We start from the raw sequence: 16,472 nt of genomic DNA, 5'->3' as shown, positions 1-16,472 counted from the left end.
AGCCGCTGGGACATGCTTCCTTGTCTCATGGGACTTCAGTTACAACACAGAAACTCAAAGGGACCTCTCTGATGGTCCAGTGGTTAAGACTGCCCACCACTGCAGGGGATGAGGGTTCGATCCCTGGTCTGGGAACAATGCCACAGGGCAACTAAGCCTGCATGCCATAATTAGAGAACCCCAGGGGCCACAACTAAGACACTATGCAGCCAAAAACAAATTTAAAAAAATTTTAAAAAGCAGGGGGCTCAGGCCCAACCCCTGGTCAGAGAACCAAGATCCCACACACCACAGGGCAAGGCCAAAAGTTTTTTTTTAATTAAAAAAAGAACTCAAAATTATTAAAAACTTCATGCACCCTCATATTCATTACCGTATTATTCACAATAGTCAAGATGTGAAAACAACCTAAGTGTCCATCAACAGATGGATAAAGAAAATGTGGTCTCTATCTATCTACCCCTATCTATCTATAGATAGATACACGGCAGAATATTACTTGGCCATAAAAAGAATGAAACCGTGCCATTTGCAACAGCATGGATGAACCTTGAGGACATTATGCCAAGAGAAATGAGTTAGACAGGGAAAGGCAAATACTGTATGATCTCACTAACATGTGGATTCCAAAGCAAAAACAAAAAAACCACAAAACTGAGCTCACACATACAGAGAACAGACTGGCCAGAGGTGGGACAGTAAGGGGGTGGAGTGGGAATGTGGGTGGGAGGAATGAGTAAAGGTGGCCAAAAGTTAAACTTTCAGCTATAAAATAAGTCAGTCATGGGAATGTATAGCATAGTCACTGTAGTTAATAATCCTGTATTGCATATTTGAAAGTTGATAAAGGTCTTAAGATTCTCATCTCAAGAAAAAAATTAGTGACAAAGAACAGTGACTGATGTTAACTAGACTTAGCCTGTGGTGAACATTCTGCAATACATACAAAATAGAATCATTATGAAACTAACATCCATCACCTGAAACTAACATAATGTTATATATCAATTATATCTCAACTTAAAAAGAAATTTAAAACTTCAAGACAATGTGCAGCAGAGCATTTAACCCCCAATACAGGACCCTTCTGACCGTGGGGCCCATGACTGCCCTCGTCTCACACCCATGAGTTGGGTCCTGTTTTAGGATATGATTATTAATACATATTGCGTGTGTCAGATTTCCTCCACAAAGTCAGTGCTTGCTCAAGTGCTGTTCACACTGTGGCTGACACACAAGATACCTTTAGGTGATATGTGAGCAGGTATTTAAAATATTTTAGGGACTTCCCTGGCTGTTCAATGGTTAAGGGGGTGCAGGGCCCATCCCAGTTTGGGGAACAAGATTCTGCATGCTGTATGGCCACTTTTTATAGTTTTCATTTATTGTAATGTATATTATAAAAATTATGACTATCACATTTAGTCTATAATTTCACAGCGATACTGCCTTGGTTCAGGCTGCTATAGGAAAAAAAATCCACTATAAACAGAGTGGCTTACCAACAACAGAAATTTATTTAAGATATTTGTTTTTACTATTTCTTTGTGTGACTGCTCCAGGTCTTGGTTGCAGCATGCAGGATCTTCGATCCTAGCTGTGGCATGTGGGATCTCATTCCCTGACCAAGGATTGAACCTCTGCCCCTGGCATTAGGAGGCCAGAGTCTTAGCCACTGGGCCACCAGGGAAATCCTTAGACTGTGAATTCCTTACAGTCATACATGGCTTGTCTACACATCTCCTCCACTTGCTCCATCAGCCTCCCCCAGCCCTTCCTTTAGGGGCAGCCAATGCTAAATAAATGAATAAACCAATGAATCAGTGGAAAGTTGGACACTCAGAGGTGAAGCCTCTCCTTTGAAATTTTCATTTGCAGAACTTCCTCTGATTAATCAACTTACATAGTATTCATCTACACATTTTAGGAAAAAATTGCCAAAGAAATTAATACTTTTAAAATATACAGAGCTTGTTTTAGGGTAACCTGCCTGCCTCCCTTTTTTGGGTCCTCTCTATGACCACCAAATTAAAAAACTTCCCTGGTGACAATCATAGCCTAATGCAAAGTGCCATGGGCTCCCAGTTAACCTGGAGGCTGTGTCCTGTGGGCGTTCGGAGATGATGCTTTGTGATGTGTATTTCCCCAGGGGGGTGGGTTAGCTTGTACAGCTCTCAGGACTAGAAATTGTTAGTTGATATCCTTGGGAGGGGGCTTCCCAAGTGGCTCAGTGGGTAAAGAATCTGCCTGCAATGCAGAGTACAGGTTCGATCCCTAGGTTGGGAAGATCCCCTGGAGGAGGGCATGGCAACCCACCCCAGTATCCTTGCCTGGAGAATCCCATGGACAGAGGAGACTGGTGGGCTATAGTACATAGGGTTGCAAAGAGTCAGACACAACTGAAGCAACTAGCCATGCATGTACCCTTGGGAGGTCCTCAGTGAACAAATGGCCAAAGTTTTACCACCAAAAAGTTGTCAGTCCTTAGAGAAATGATCTCCAGCTTCACCTTTCAACCAAATCTCACCTTGTCAAACAGCAGAGCCACAAATTTTTTAAAAGGACCAAGACTGAAATGTCACCCATGAAAAATATTTTGGAAGCAAGGTTTTTTGAAAATGGAGAAAAATGAGAAACACATTCTTACTGGTTATAGATCAAAGCCATGACCTACAGCTTCACTGTTCTTTGCCAGGTGGCCTTTTTTTGAATTATTATTAATATGTGTTTATATGGGTAATTTTCTGTTGATTTTTAATCTGACAGAAAGGACATTCCTGGCATGCTGTTTGCAATCTCCTGGAACATATCGCTAATATTCTCTTTATTTTTTTAGGAAAAACTTAATTTTGAAGTTTCAAGGTAAGCATCTTGAGTGAACTGGCACATTTCAGAGCTTACTTATCACATAAAAGCAAGAGATGGGTTAATAGGACTTCCCTGATGGTCAGGTGGCTAAGACTCCATGCCCCCAATGCACGGGGCCTGGGTTTGATCCCTGGTCAGGGAACTAGATTCAACATGCAACTAAAGATCCAGCATGTCTCATCTAAAAAGAACCCACATGCTGCAACTAAGACCTGGCACAGCTAGAGAAATAAATACTTTTAAAAAGAGAGAGAGATGGATTCACACGTTCATTGTGAAAATCTGAATATTATAGATATGGGTGACTCAGAAAATGAAAGTGCCCCCATAATTATGCTTTCTAAATATAATCAGTGTTTCTAGTGGTTGGTACATTCTTCCAGATTTGTCTGTGCTTGTGTGTAAAGATCTACCAATGTAAGAGGACTTTTTGAAATGATTCCCTAGTAGTCCAGTGGTTGGAACTCTGAGCTTCCACAGCAGGGGCATGGGTTCAGTCCTGGTTAGGGAACTATCAATAGAATCCCTCATGCTGTGAGCCATGGCCAAATAAATAAATAATTAAATAAAATGATTCATCAGATTTGTATTTTTGTCAGACTCAGTAGAATGCTGTAATTCTGAAAGTCTGCTAAATCTGATGTTTTCCTCATTACCACAGGACAGAAAAGTTGATTTTCACCAACTCCCAGGAAATGGCCACCTCTTCTCTGAGACCATCCCATGCTCGCTGCCCACAACCCACAGCCTGTCTGCCTATCCCAGCTGTGGGCTCTGCTGTTGATGCCCACGGGCCTGACTGGGCCCACCCACCTGGCCTGAAAGGTGAGCCCCAGCATGCATGCTAAGTTGCTTCAGTCTTGTCCAACTCTTTGTGACCCTATGGACCATAGCCCACCAGGCTCCTCTGTCCATGGGATTCTCCAGGCAAGAATTCTGGAGTGGGTTGCCATGCCCTCCTCCGGGGGATCTTCTTGACCCAGGGATCAAACCTGTGTCTCTTAATGTCTCCTGCATTGGCAGTTGGGCTCTTTACCACTAACACCACATGGGAAGCTCCTTTAAGGTGAGCCCAGGCAGATCCAGTTTATCCACTGACCACATCCTCACAGGAAAACTTTGCATTCTAGGGAAAAAAATTACTTTGCTCCAAAGCATACAAAAAAAAAAAAAAAACAACCCTGTATAATCAAAATGAATACAAGTTTAATTAAATGCCTACAAAGTGAACCATTATGTCAGCTACATTAATTGGTAAATTTAGTATTTATAATAATTTCATTACATTTGAAAAATGAAAGTAACATTTTCTCCTGTGCAAGAGTGTGTGGAGATCACCATAAAATAAACATGTGCTGTTCATATCCTATGATTTTAAAAAGCAAAATTATTAAAGCCAGTTAAAAATACTTTGCAATAAAAAATATATACAACATATATATGAGTATATTATGTATATATATATGCATACATCTATCATAGTCACTGTGGGTTGTATTTAACATGTTTGATATGTTATTTTTCAAATTTATTTATTTTTGGCTGTGCTAGGTCTTTTTTGGTGTGTGGAGCTTTTCTCTAGCTGTGGTGCACAGGCTTCTCATCGCGGAGCATGGGTTCTAGGGCCCTCTGGCTTCAGTAGTTTTTGCACAGGGGCTCCGTAGTTGCGGTTCCTAGGCTCCAGAGCACAGACTCAATAGTTGTGATGCACAGGCTTAGTTGCTCTGCAGCATGTGGGATCCTCCTGGATCAGGGACGCAACCCACGTCTCCTTCATTGGTAGACGGATTCCTTACCACTGAGCCACCAGGGCAGCCCTTGATATGTTATTGAACAGAGTCTTTAAACGTAAGCACAGGGCCCAGGGACCGCCCAGGTTCTCATGAGGCGCAGACCACCCACAAGGAGCCTTGTGCTCAGTCAGCATCCCTTTCTGCAGGCAAGGGATAGGAGGAGTCCAGAGGAAGTTCTTGAATCATCTCTAAAAATAGTCCCTATCATGTGGGGCAGGATATTAATGGTCTGGGAATCAGGAAATTCAGAGGTAGAGTTTAGAAAACTGGCAAAAATGGAATCCCACAGCCTAGAAGGGGTTCTCAAGTCTCTGTTGGCCTTCTTGAAAAATGTCAAGTTCTTTCATTAGAGCCAATGTCTTTATTGGCCTAGATCCCCACTGAAGTTCAGTGAACATTCAGAAGAAAATTGCTCTATGGCAAAACCAATACAGTATTGTAAAGTAAAATAGAGTAAAAATAAAAAACTATTCACAAAAAAATAAAAAAACAAATAAATAAATAAAAAATAAAAATCCTAACGCAACATATGTAACAAAGAGCATACTTTTTTCTTTTTGGCTGCACTAGGTCTTGGTTGTGGCACATGGAGTCTTTGTTGACGCATGAAGGATCTTTAGTTGGGGCATGTGGGCTCTAGTTCCCTGACCAGGGATCAAACCCTGGGCCCCCAGCATTGGGAGCATGGAGTCTTAGCCACTGAACCCCCAGGGAAGGGCTAAAAGCACATATCAAGAGTATGGCCGAATGATTTATTACCTAGATGGTAGATAGACAGATTAGACAGATAGATAGACAGATGATAGAAAGACCCCGCTCCCCAGGTTAGCACCACCCAGATCACCACCGACTATCTCTATCACTTCAGAAGTCTCCCTCTGCTCCCTCCCAGGTCAAATCCTTCTATCCAAGGTAACCTCCATTCAGATGTCCATCACAGGTTAGTTTTGCCGGTTCCTGAATTTCTTATAAATGGAATCCTGCAGGATGTACACCTTGGGGATGTCTTGCTCAACATGACATCTGTGAGATTTGTCTCTCTGCTTGAGACTGATTATAGGCCTTTCAGGTGTTCAGAGTCAGGTTTGCATGTTGCCCCACACACCTGTTACCGCCTGTCCCACAGTCCCTTCTGAGACCATGCAAAAATCTCTCACCTTCCTCCTTCCTGTATAAAGGGACAAACAAAAGCCCATTTTTTACAAGGTAAATGTAATTTTTTTCCTAAGTACAAAAATTACACATGCTCATTTTAAAAAGAAAGAAATTCTAGCCTTGAGAATCTTACATGGCTTACCCAAACACAGCCAATAGATCGGCTGGCCAGTGGCCTTTGACTGTGTAGCCTGGCTCTGAACAAACAACGGGGTCAGTCACATTCTGCATCTCAGGAATGTGACCTCTCGAACTCAGAGGGAAGTTGCATTTGCCAGTGATGCTGGTCCCACCTGGACTGTGTGTGGTACCACTGGGACCCTCCTCCAGGACCGAGGGGCCTATTTCCCCAGGTGCCACGCTTCTTGGTCCCAACTCAGGACAGCTCTCAGAGGCCAGCCCAGGAGAATAAAATCTGTCACTGCTTCCACTTTTTCCCCTTCTGTTTGCCATGAAGTGATGAGACCAGAGGCCATAATCTTAGTTTTTTGAATATTGAGTTTCAAGACAGCTTTTTCACTCTCCTTTTTCACCTTCATCAAGAGGCCCCATGCCCCAAGATTCTCTAAACATTCCCACCTCTTCACCTGTGCTTCTACCCAGTCTACCTGCTGAGGTCCAACTCTTTTACCAGCTCTTCTCCAAACCCTTCCGAGAATCCCCAGGCCACTGTCACAGTATTTTCTTTGTATAATGATGATAACATTTGCCATTAGCTGCCTTGCACTAAGGCTTAACTAGGTGAATTAGCTACAAAAATGCCTCTTTGGTTTAAAAAAAAAATAGTGAGTGGCATGTCCTCAAGGCTTGGCAACTTGTAAAATGCCTCTCATTCCTCCAACTTGGAGAAACTTATCATTCCTATAGATGAGTCAGTAGAGGGAAGAGTTAATTGATTGGCTTAGATTTGGGGAAAATGCAGAGAAGTGATTTGTATCACCTGGCTGCCCCTCTCCTGGGATGAGCAAGCCTAAATGGAGACCCCACACAGTGCCGTCCCAGGAAAGCCCTTCAACATCCCCCCACTTTCCCAAGGTTGAGGAGGGGATGGGGAGACGGTCCCTCTGCACAGCACTAGGGCCATTCACAGGGCTGTTTCCCCTCCCCCACGTCCACCCCCCGGAGAGAGGCGGGAGACAAGGACTCCCACACAATGTCCCCATTGACACTTGTGGCCAAGTTGGGGCTGGGTGCCATGGAAACCTCTCTTGGGAGCAGAAAGGGAAAGCAATAACTCAGGCCTCCCACACTGAGCCCATTGTCCCCTGAGCCGACCTCCCTCAGTGGGCCCTTATCACTGCTCTCCTCTGCCAGACCTCAGCTCCAGGCTCCACACCTCACTAGAGGCACCCACTTTCCCCCTGCTGGCCCCCCCGGGGAGCCACCACCCGTCCTGCTCTCCCTACACACACCACGTGAAACCCAAGGCAGCCCAGGAATGAGGCCAGGGAGCTCATTTCCCAGCCACCCTGATCCCTGACAGCGGAGGAGACGCCAGGCAGGGAGGCCCAGGAGGCTGGTAGGTCACGGCACTACAGGCTCTGTCCTCTGGTTGGGGCAGTTTTATGCCCAGAGTGTGCCAACTGCTGTGTCCTGTTGGCCTAGAGGAGGAAAGCCAGACTCCGGAACTGGCCTTGGGGCACTAGAGTAAACCCATCTGGGCCGCCCAGGCCTGGGCTCAGCTGAGACCCAGCCCATAATCTTCTCCTCACCTGAGTCTTGAAAACTGCTCCCTGGTTGTCGCTCGTCCCATCACCTCCCTCCCAGGGCTCCTGGAGCCTAGGCCTGGCTGTATGAATCTAAAAAGAGGCCTGAGGGGTCCCCTGGTGGCTCAGTGGCAAAGAATCCACCTGCCAATCCACAAGTGTCAATGGGGACATTGTGTGGGAGCCCTTGTCTCCCACCTCTCCCCGTGGGTTCTATCTCTGATCCTAGAAGATCCTACATGCGGCGGAGTGCCGCCCCTTAGCCGGAGTGCCACCACTATCGAGCCTGCGGTCTAGAGCTGGGAGCTGCAACTCCTGAGCCCATGGGCCACGGCTACTGAAGCCTTACAGCCCGTGCTCCACAACAAGAGGAGACGTTGCAATGAGAAGCCCGGGTACTGCAACTAGAGACTGGCCCCCGCTCACCACAATTAGAGAAAAGTCCATGCAGCAGTCAAAAAATAAATTTTTTAAAAATAAGCAAAAAATAAAAAGAGGCCTGAGAAGGGCTTCCCTGGTGTCTCAGTGGTAAAGAATTCCCAGGCAATGCAGGAGCTGCAGGAGACGTAGGTTCAATCCCTGGGTCAGAAAGATCCCCTGGAGGAGGGCATGGCAACCCACTGCAGTGTTCTTGCCTGGAGAATCCCAGGGACAGAGAAGCCTGGCGGGCTACAGTCCATGGGGTCGCAAGAGTTGGACATGACTTAGTGATTAAACGATGAACAACCGCTAGATGACAGAACTTGGTGCCCACAGCACCCCTTCTCACCAGCTGTCACGTGAGTGACATAATGATATCACCAACAAGGGCACCGCCTTCAGGCAAAACCCCTGAGGCCCTCAGGCAGGGGGTGGGGTGAGGTGTCCAGATGGACAACCGAGGAGCCTGGGCTTCAGATGGGTGCAGGGACGTGGGAGAGCTTCAATCCCAGCTGGATGACCTGGGAGAAGTTAGGTAACCTCCGTGAGCCTCAGCTTTACCATCTGTAAAAAAGAGCAGTAAAAACTTTTGACAAAGGACTTCCCTGGTGGTCCAGTGGCTAAGACTGAGTTCCCAAGTCAGGGGGCCTGGGTTCCATCCCTGGTCAGGAAATGAGATCACACATGCCGCAACTAAGACCTGACACAGCCAAATGAACAAATAAACATTAAAAAAAATGAAAACCAAAACTTTCGGCACACCTTACTAGGACGTGGTGAGGACTTGACAGGATGGTAGAGAGTGCACACTTAGTTGCCTCAGTCACATCTGTCTCTTAGTGACACAATGGACTATAGCCTGCCAGGCTTCTCTGTCCCTGGGATTCTCCAGGCAAAGATACTGGAGTGGGTCGCCATGCCCTCCTCCAGGGGATATTCCCAACCCAGGGATTGAACCTGCATCTCTTGCATCTCCTGCCTTGGCAGTGGGGTTCTTTACAACTAGTGCCACCTGGGAAGCCCAGCAGGGCACAGAGAGCACACTGGAGGAATGGACCAGATGCTACTATTATCCATTTGACAACCTTTAACCCCCACAACTCTGGGCACTGTGTCAGGTGCTTGGGGCTAAAAGAGCCACAGGGAGCAAGGGACAGCCATCAGGTGACCCCCCAGAGAGGCCCAACCCCCCCCTCTACCCCGAGGGAGGAGTCCCTGAGGGAGGGCGAAGCAGCAAATGATGGGGTGGCAGGGAGCATGTGGTCCCCGGCAAGAGACCCCCCCCAACATTCCCACTGGGGTTTTACACGGGGTGGCTGGTTAGTTCCTGGAATGTCTAAGAAAAACAAACTGGTTATTCTGAGTGAAATTGCAGCCTGGCTAAGGCGGGTGGGTCTGCTTTAAATTAAACACAGCGTTGCTGAGATTCTTTTCATTTCGTGGCCACTGCTGATCAGCAGAGACGTTACCTCACCTCACCTTCCTGCTCTGAGATGGGGAGGCTGATAGGGAGTGGTTCAGGGGCTGGGACGAGCTGGAGGAGGCTGATGAGGCCCTTCCCCTCCAGGTTCCAGAGGAAGCCCACCCTCCTCCAACAGCTCAGTCTACCTCTAGGGCTGAGGGTTCTAAAATGTGGGAGCACAGAGATGATCGTAAGTGCATTCAACTTTGTCCTTGGTATTTAACTGAGGAATTACGGCATTTGCAAATACACTGCTTTCCCAGGAGTTCTTGAAAAAAACTTGGCGGCAGTTTTACAAGTCCAAGGTTGGTCCCTTTCAAACATTTAGGCACTGGGTGGCCGGGCCTCCTGGCTCCTCCCAGGACTCCAGCTGCTTTAGCTGGCAAGCCAATGGAGAGGCCAGCGTCCTCATGGGGTGCCTTGGTCAAGGGTGGAGTTACCTTCTGGTTTTGGAAAGTGCTTTTGACCAGGCTTGCCAGCTCATGGAGTCCTAGAAAATTCCAGAGTGTTGGAGTCAGGCAGACCTGAGTGTGTGAGGACCAGACCCCTAGGTAAAGATTGCCTAATGTTAGACCTAGGGTGTGTGCATGCTCGGTCACTTAGTCTTTGCAACCCCATGGACTGTAGCCCACCAGGCTCCTCTGTCAGTGGGATTTCCCAGGAAAGAATACTGGAGTGGGTTGCCATTTCCTTCTCCAGGGGATCTTCCTGACCCAAGAGTTGAACCGGAGTCTTCTGCGTCTCCTTCATTGACAGGCGGATTCTTTACCACTGCACCACTGAGAAACCCTAAACCTTGAATAGACTCATCTTTAAAATGCCGATAAGAGCAGAAGTCCCTGGGGGTCCAGTGGTTAGCACTCCATGCTTTTCAGTGCCAAGGGCCCCAGTTCAGTCCCTGATTGGGGAAAAAATAAAAATAATACAGTAAAATGGGGGGACTTCCCTGGTGGCCCAGTGGTTAAGACTGTGCTGCCAATGCAGGGGCCCCAGGTTCAACCTCTGGTCAGGGAACCGTATTCTACATGAGCAACTATTCACAAGGCGCAACCACAAGATCCTGCATGTCACAACTAAGACCTGGCACAGCCAAATAAATAATAAATAAATATTAAAAAGCAATAAAACAATATGGGAACAAGGGAACCTACTTCTCAGGGTTGTTACATGGATTAAATGCAAACGTGTGCGTAATGTTCTTTTGTTTCAAATTAAATGTATCCCTAGTTTTTTGGTTCTAAGAAACAGAAACTTCCTCAAGCTGCTGTATGTAAAAGGGAAACTTTTTCTATGGAATTCAGGGACTTTCATGAAAACAGGCCCCCAGTCCCTCTCAGAGAGCTGAAACTAGGACCTGAAAATGAATTTGCTGTGTTCCGCATCCTGCTTTGTCTCCACATGTGCTTGGGTGGCCACTTCCTGCGGTCTCAGAGCATCTCCTCTCCCTGCAGACCACCTTTCAAAGAGAAAGACCTGTTTACTCACCAGCCTTGGCTTGACATCATTTCCTCACGTTAGGTCCATAGTCGGTGCTCAATAAAGAATAGCTGGTTTCTACTGTGTTTCTTTGATTTGTATGTCAATAGTAATGCACTTGGAGAAGGAAATGGCAGCCCACTCCAGTACTCTTGCCTGGAGAATCCCAGGGATGGGGGAGCTTGGTTGGCTTCCATCTATGGGATCGCACAGAATCGGACACGATTGAAGCGGCTTAGCAGCAGCAGCAGCAGCAGCAGCAGTAATGCACTATGCTATGGGGTAACTAAGCCACTGGGCCACAGCTACTGAGCCAACACTGTAGAGCTTTCGAGCCATGACCACTGGCCCTGTGTGCCTAGAGCCTGTGCTCCCGGAGAAGAGAAACCACTGCAATAAGAAGCCTGTGCATAGCAACAAAGAGTAGCCCCCACTCGCTGCAACTAGAGAAAGTCTACGCACAGCAATGAAGACCCAACACAGCCAAAAATAAAAATAAATAAATAAAAAATTTAAAAAACAAAACAAACTAACACAAATAGTAATGTGCTGAATATTCCCTTCATCTCTCCAAATCCATTCTCTCTTCTCCACTGTGCTCTGTCCTCAGGAGCTGACCTGCATCAGTTGTCACTGGATCTCCCTCCCCTTCTGGGCTCTGACTTCAGCCCACAGCAGACACCAGCAGGAAATAGCAGGGGACTTGGAAAGTACCAGCAGTGTTGACTATTCTAACGCCCCTGCCAGTGGAGGATGGCTTGGCAGCTGTACACCTGGTTCCTACACGGAAGGCCCCAGCCGCTTTCCAGCAACCCCATCCTTCAGCTACAGGCCTCGCTGGGTTCTTTTAACCACTTCCTCTCCTGGTCCCTTCAAGCTGACAGTGCTGATGGTGCAGCATGTTTCTATCCTGGAGATGCTGCCTCATCCTTTTTGTTTTCCTTTCATCTTGCCCATGTGTCTAAAATTTGTCTGTTTATCATGTTCTCTCCAATAACACAGCTGTAACTTTGTTGCCGTCTCTCTCTGCTGGGACTCAGATGACACCATGAGTAAAGGAGGGGAGTTGTCTCCCTGCTCCACCTCCCACTCTGGCTCTGGCAGGAAGTGGATAAAGAACTAGAAGGTCTTTGAGATAAACATTATACACAAGGTATCCAAAATCAAGATCGCCAGGATTCTTTTGGCAGGGAAAAATAATACATGTGCTAGGGTGGGGAGTGGGGAGGGTACTTCTTTTGGAAGAAACTCTCCATTTTCCTGGGAGAATGTGACCCACATAGTTCATTTCATTTCAGTTGCTCAGTTGTGTCCAACTCTTTGCGATCCCATGGACTACAGCACGCCAGGCTTCCCTGTCCATCACCAACTCCCCGAATTTGCTCAAAACGCATGTCCATTGAGTCAGTGATGCCATCCAATCATCTCATCCTCTGTCGTCCCCTTCTCTTCTTGCCTTCAATCTTTCCCAGCATCAGGGTCTTTTCAAATGAGTCAGTTCTTCCCATCAGGTGGCCAAAGCATTGGAGTTTCAGTTTCAGCATCAGTCCTTCCAATGAATAGTCAGGACTGATTTCCTTTAGGATTGACAGGTTGGATCTCCTTGCAGTCCAAGGGACTCTCAAGAGACTTCTCGAACACTATACTTCGAAAGCATCATTTCTTCAGCACTCAGCTTTCTTTATAGTTCAACTCTCACATCCATACATGACTACTGGAAAAACCATAGCTTTGATTAGATGGACCTTTGTTGGCAAAGTAATGTCTCTGCTTTTTAATATGCTATCTAGTTTGGTCACAACTTTTCTTCCAAAGAGTAAGCATCTTTTAATATCATGGCTGTAGTCACCATCTGCAGTGATTTTGGAGCTCAAGAAAATAAAGTCTGTCACTGTTTCAACTGTTTCCCCATCTATTTGCCATGAAGTGATGGGACCAGATGCCACAATCTTAATTTTCTGAATGCTGTTTTAAGCCAACTTTTAAATTCTCCTCTTTCACTTTTATCAAGAGGCTCTTTAGTTCTTCTTAACTTTCTGCCGTAAGGGTGGTGTCATCTGCATATCTGAGGTTATTGATATTTCTCCTGGCAATCTTGATTCCAGCTTGTGATTTATCCAGCCCAGTATTTCTCATGATGTACTCTGCATATAAGTTAAATAAGCAGGGTGACAATATACAGCCTTGACATACTCCTTTTCCTATTTGGAGCCAGTCTGTTGTTCCATGTCCACTTTTAACTGTTGCTTCCTGACCTGTGTACAGGTTTCTCAAGAGGCAGGTCAGGTGGTCCTGTATTCCCATCTCTTTAAGAACTTTCCACAGTTTGCTGTGATCCACATAGTCAAAGGCTTCAGCGTACTCAATGAAGCAGAAGTAGATGTTTTTCTGGAACTCTCTTGCTTTTTCCATGATCTAATTTGATCTCTGGTTCCTCTGCCTTTTCTAAATCCAGCTTGAACATCTGCAAGTTCACAGTTCACACACTGTTGAAGCCTGGCTTGGAGAATTTTGAGCATCACTTTGCTAGCGTGTGGGATGAGTGCAATTGTGTGGTAGTTTGAACATTCTTTGGGATTGCCTTTCTTTGGGATTGGAATGAAAACTGACCTTTTCCAGTCCTGTTGCCACTGCTGAGGTTTCCAAATTTGCTGGCATATTGAGTGCAGCACTTTTACAGCATCATCTTTCAGGATTTGAAAAGCTCAACTGATTCCATCACCTCCACTAGCTTTGTTCGTAGTGATGCTTTCTAAGGCCCACTTGACTTCACATTCCAGGATGTCTGGCTCTAGATGAGTGATCATACCATCATGATTATCTGGGCTGTGAAAATCTTTTTTGTATAGTTTTTCTGTATATTCTTGCCACCTCTTCTTAATATCTTCTGTTTTCTGTTAGGTCCATACCATTTCTGTCCTTTATTGTGCCCATTTTTGCATGAAATATTCCCTTGGTATCTCTAATTTTCTTGAAGAGATCTCTAGTCTTTGCCATTCCAAAGAGTTGGAAATATGCATATGCTACCAATTCAGTTAGGGCTCTCTTTCTTAGAACATAGCTACCAGAAAGCAAGCAGTCATATAGGTTGTGAACAGAGGGGTTTTGTTTTTTTTTTTTTTTTAAGGGGTATTTATTTCGTTTTGGCTGTGTTGGGTCTCCGTTCATGCAGCTGGGCCTTCTCTGGCTGCGGTGAGCGGGGGCTACTTTTGGTTGTGATGGCGGGCTTCTCCCTGCAGTGGCTCCCCTCGTTGCAGAGCAGGGGCTCTAGGGCACAGGCTTCAGAAGCTATGGCATGTGGGCTCAGTGTTTCGGCTCCTGTTCTAGAGCGCTGGCCCAGTAGCCCTGCCTCATGGGCTTAGTTGCTCTGAGGCATGTGGGATCTTCCCGGAGCAGGGATCAAACCCCTGTCTCCGTCTTTGCCTTTCCTTTTCCAGTTTGGCCCACACACGTCTCACTCTGGGCTTTGACCACAACCACAGCCGAGGATAGACCTCCCTGTCTCCAGTCTCTTGTCCAGTCTGTTCCACAGCTCACTGTCAGATTTGTCTCGGTTTCACTCAGGCTTATAGAAGTCAAGTCCCACATCAGAAGCATTCCATGGCTTCCTGGTGAAGTATCTGAAAGCTTCAGCTGACCTTCAAGGCCTCTGCATTTCGTCCCCAACTCAACTTTCTGGCCAATCCCACCACCACCACCACACCCAGGAACTTCCTGCTCCTGACCAATCAGGTTCTATGCTGACCTGCCAATCCTCAGTCTTCCCCTCCTCCATCTTTTCATCCACATGTAGTCCAAATCCCAGCTCTCAGGACTTGCCTGCTGGTGCAGTGGATCAGCATCCTCCTGCCAATGTAGGGGACATGGATTTGATCCCTGGTCTGGGAAGATCCCCCATGGCACAGAGCAGCTAAGCCCTTGTGCCGCAACTACTGAGCCTGCGCTCTAGAGCTTGTGTTTTGCGGCAAGAGATGCTCTCGCAATGACAGCCTTACGTACTGAAAGGAGGAGTGGTCCCCACTTGCTGCAACTAGAGAAAGCCCTCACACAGCAAGAAGACCCAGCGCAACCACATACAAAAAAAGAAAAAGAAAACACCAGAGATTAAAAAACAAACAATTCCCACCCCCAGGTAAGCGTCCCTGCCCCTCAGCCAGAGGTGATGTCTCTCAGTGAACTCCTACTATCCAGAAAGGACGGTGCTGAGTCCAGGCGGGAAAGCTGAGGGAAGGATAACTGAGTTCCCATCAATGAAAGAGCCTGTGCTTGCCCACTTGGATAGCTCTCGTGGTCACTTAGGGGAACTTGGGTGTGCCTCACTGTGCAGAAGTTCAGCAAACTCCATCCCAGGGAAGCCAAGGGGTTGACCCTTGGTGTTGTCTCCTCTTCACTCCATTCTTTGGTTTCACTCTCTGCTTCCATCATGTGGTGGTGCCAGTGGCTTCTCTCCCTCTGGCTCTCCCATCTGAGTCAAAGGTCAAAGTTTAAGTCAGCATCTCGTAGATTCCTGGAGACTGGGCTGATCTCCATTCACTGGAAATCTTGACCAAGTACCAGGAAGAGCTTCCTCTAAGAGGTGCACTCACGGCATGATCTGCTTATCCTCAGATGGGGAGTCCCAACCTGGCCCATGGAAGGTCAGGACACCTCCTGCCTTCTTCCACCCATATAGAAAGCCTAAGTCTTCTCCTATCCTTGAAGTTAAGCCTCAGTTGGCTTCAACCATCTTTGGTTACACACACACACAGAGCCTTGAGTATTCATAACACTTTTGATCATCCATCCCAGACTTTGTAATTGCCTTGACTATAAACAGATGCCTTTACAACACTGTTACAATGAATATCACGCAATTACTTTTTGGCAATGGATTATGCATGTGTTAAGAAACCATAGATTCATAAATTCCTTTTTATCCCTGAGAGAATGCCAGAACAATTAGCTACACATGAGACGGTCATCACTTACAATACAAACTGGAAACAAAAAGAACTTGAATATTGCCACTACTCATCTATTAGATTGGCCAATACACTAAACAAAACAAGACTAAATGTTGACGAGGATGTGGGGTAGCCGAAGTGCTCATTCATTGCTGGGGGGGGATGCAGAATGCACCATACATTAGAAGACGATTTGACAGTTTCTGGATCTCTGTTACAGGGAATTGCTCCACGTGGTGCTGTACTTTTGGTGGATCCATGAGAGGAGGGAAATTCAGGAGCCTCCTAGGTCCCCAGCCTGGTGACTTTGTGCATTACCTTTTTGTAAGAGCATTAAAATCACTGCAGATGGTGACTGCAGCCATGAAATTAAAAGACGCTTACTCCTTGGAAGGATAGTTATGACCAACCTAGATAGCATGTTGAAAAGCAGAGACATTACTTTGCCAACAAAGGTCTGTCTAGTCAAGGCTATGGTTTTTCCAGTGGTCACGTATGGATGTGAGAGTTGGACTGTGAAGAAAGCTGAGCGCCAAAGAATTGATGCTTTTGAACTGTGGTGTTGGAGAAGACTCTTGAGAGTCCCTTGGACTGCAAGGAGATTCAGCCAGTCTATTCTGAAGGAGATCAGCCCTGGGTGTTCTTTGGA

Source organism: Budorcas taxicolor, chromosome 11, assembly GCF_023091745.1.
Source record: "Budorcas taxicolor isolate Tak-1 chromosome 11, Takin1.1, whole genome shotgun sequence".
Classification (NCBI taxonomy): domain Eukaryota; kingdom Metazoa; phylum Chordata; class Mammalia; order Artiodactyla; family Bovidae; genus Budorcas; species Budorcas taxicolor.
This window is presented reverse-complemented; position numbering follows the sequence as displayed.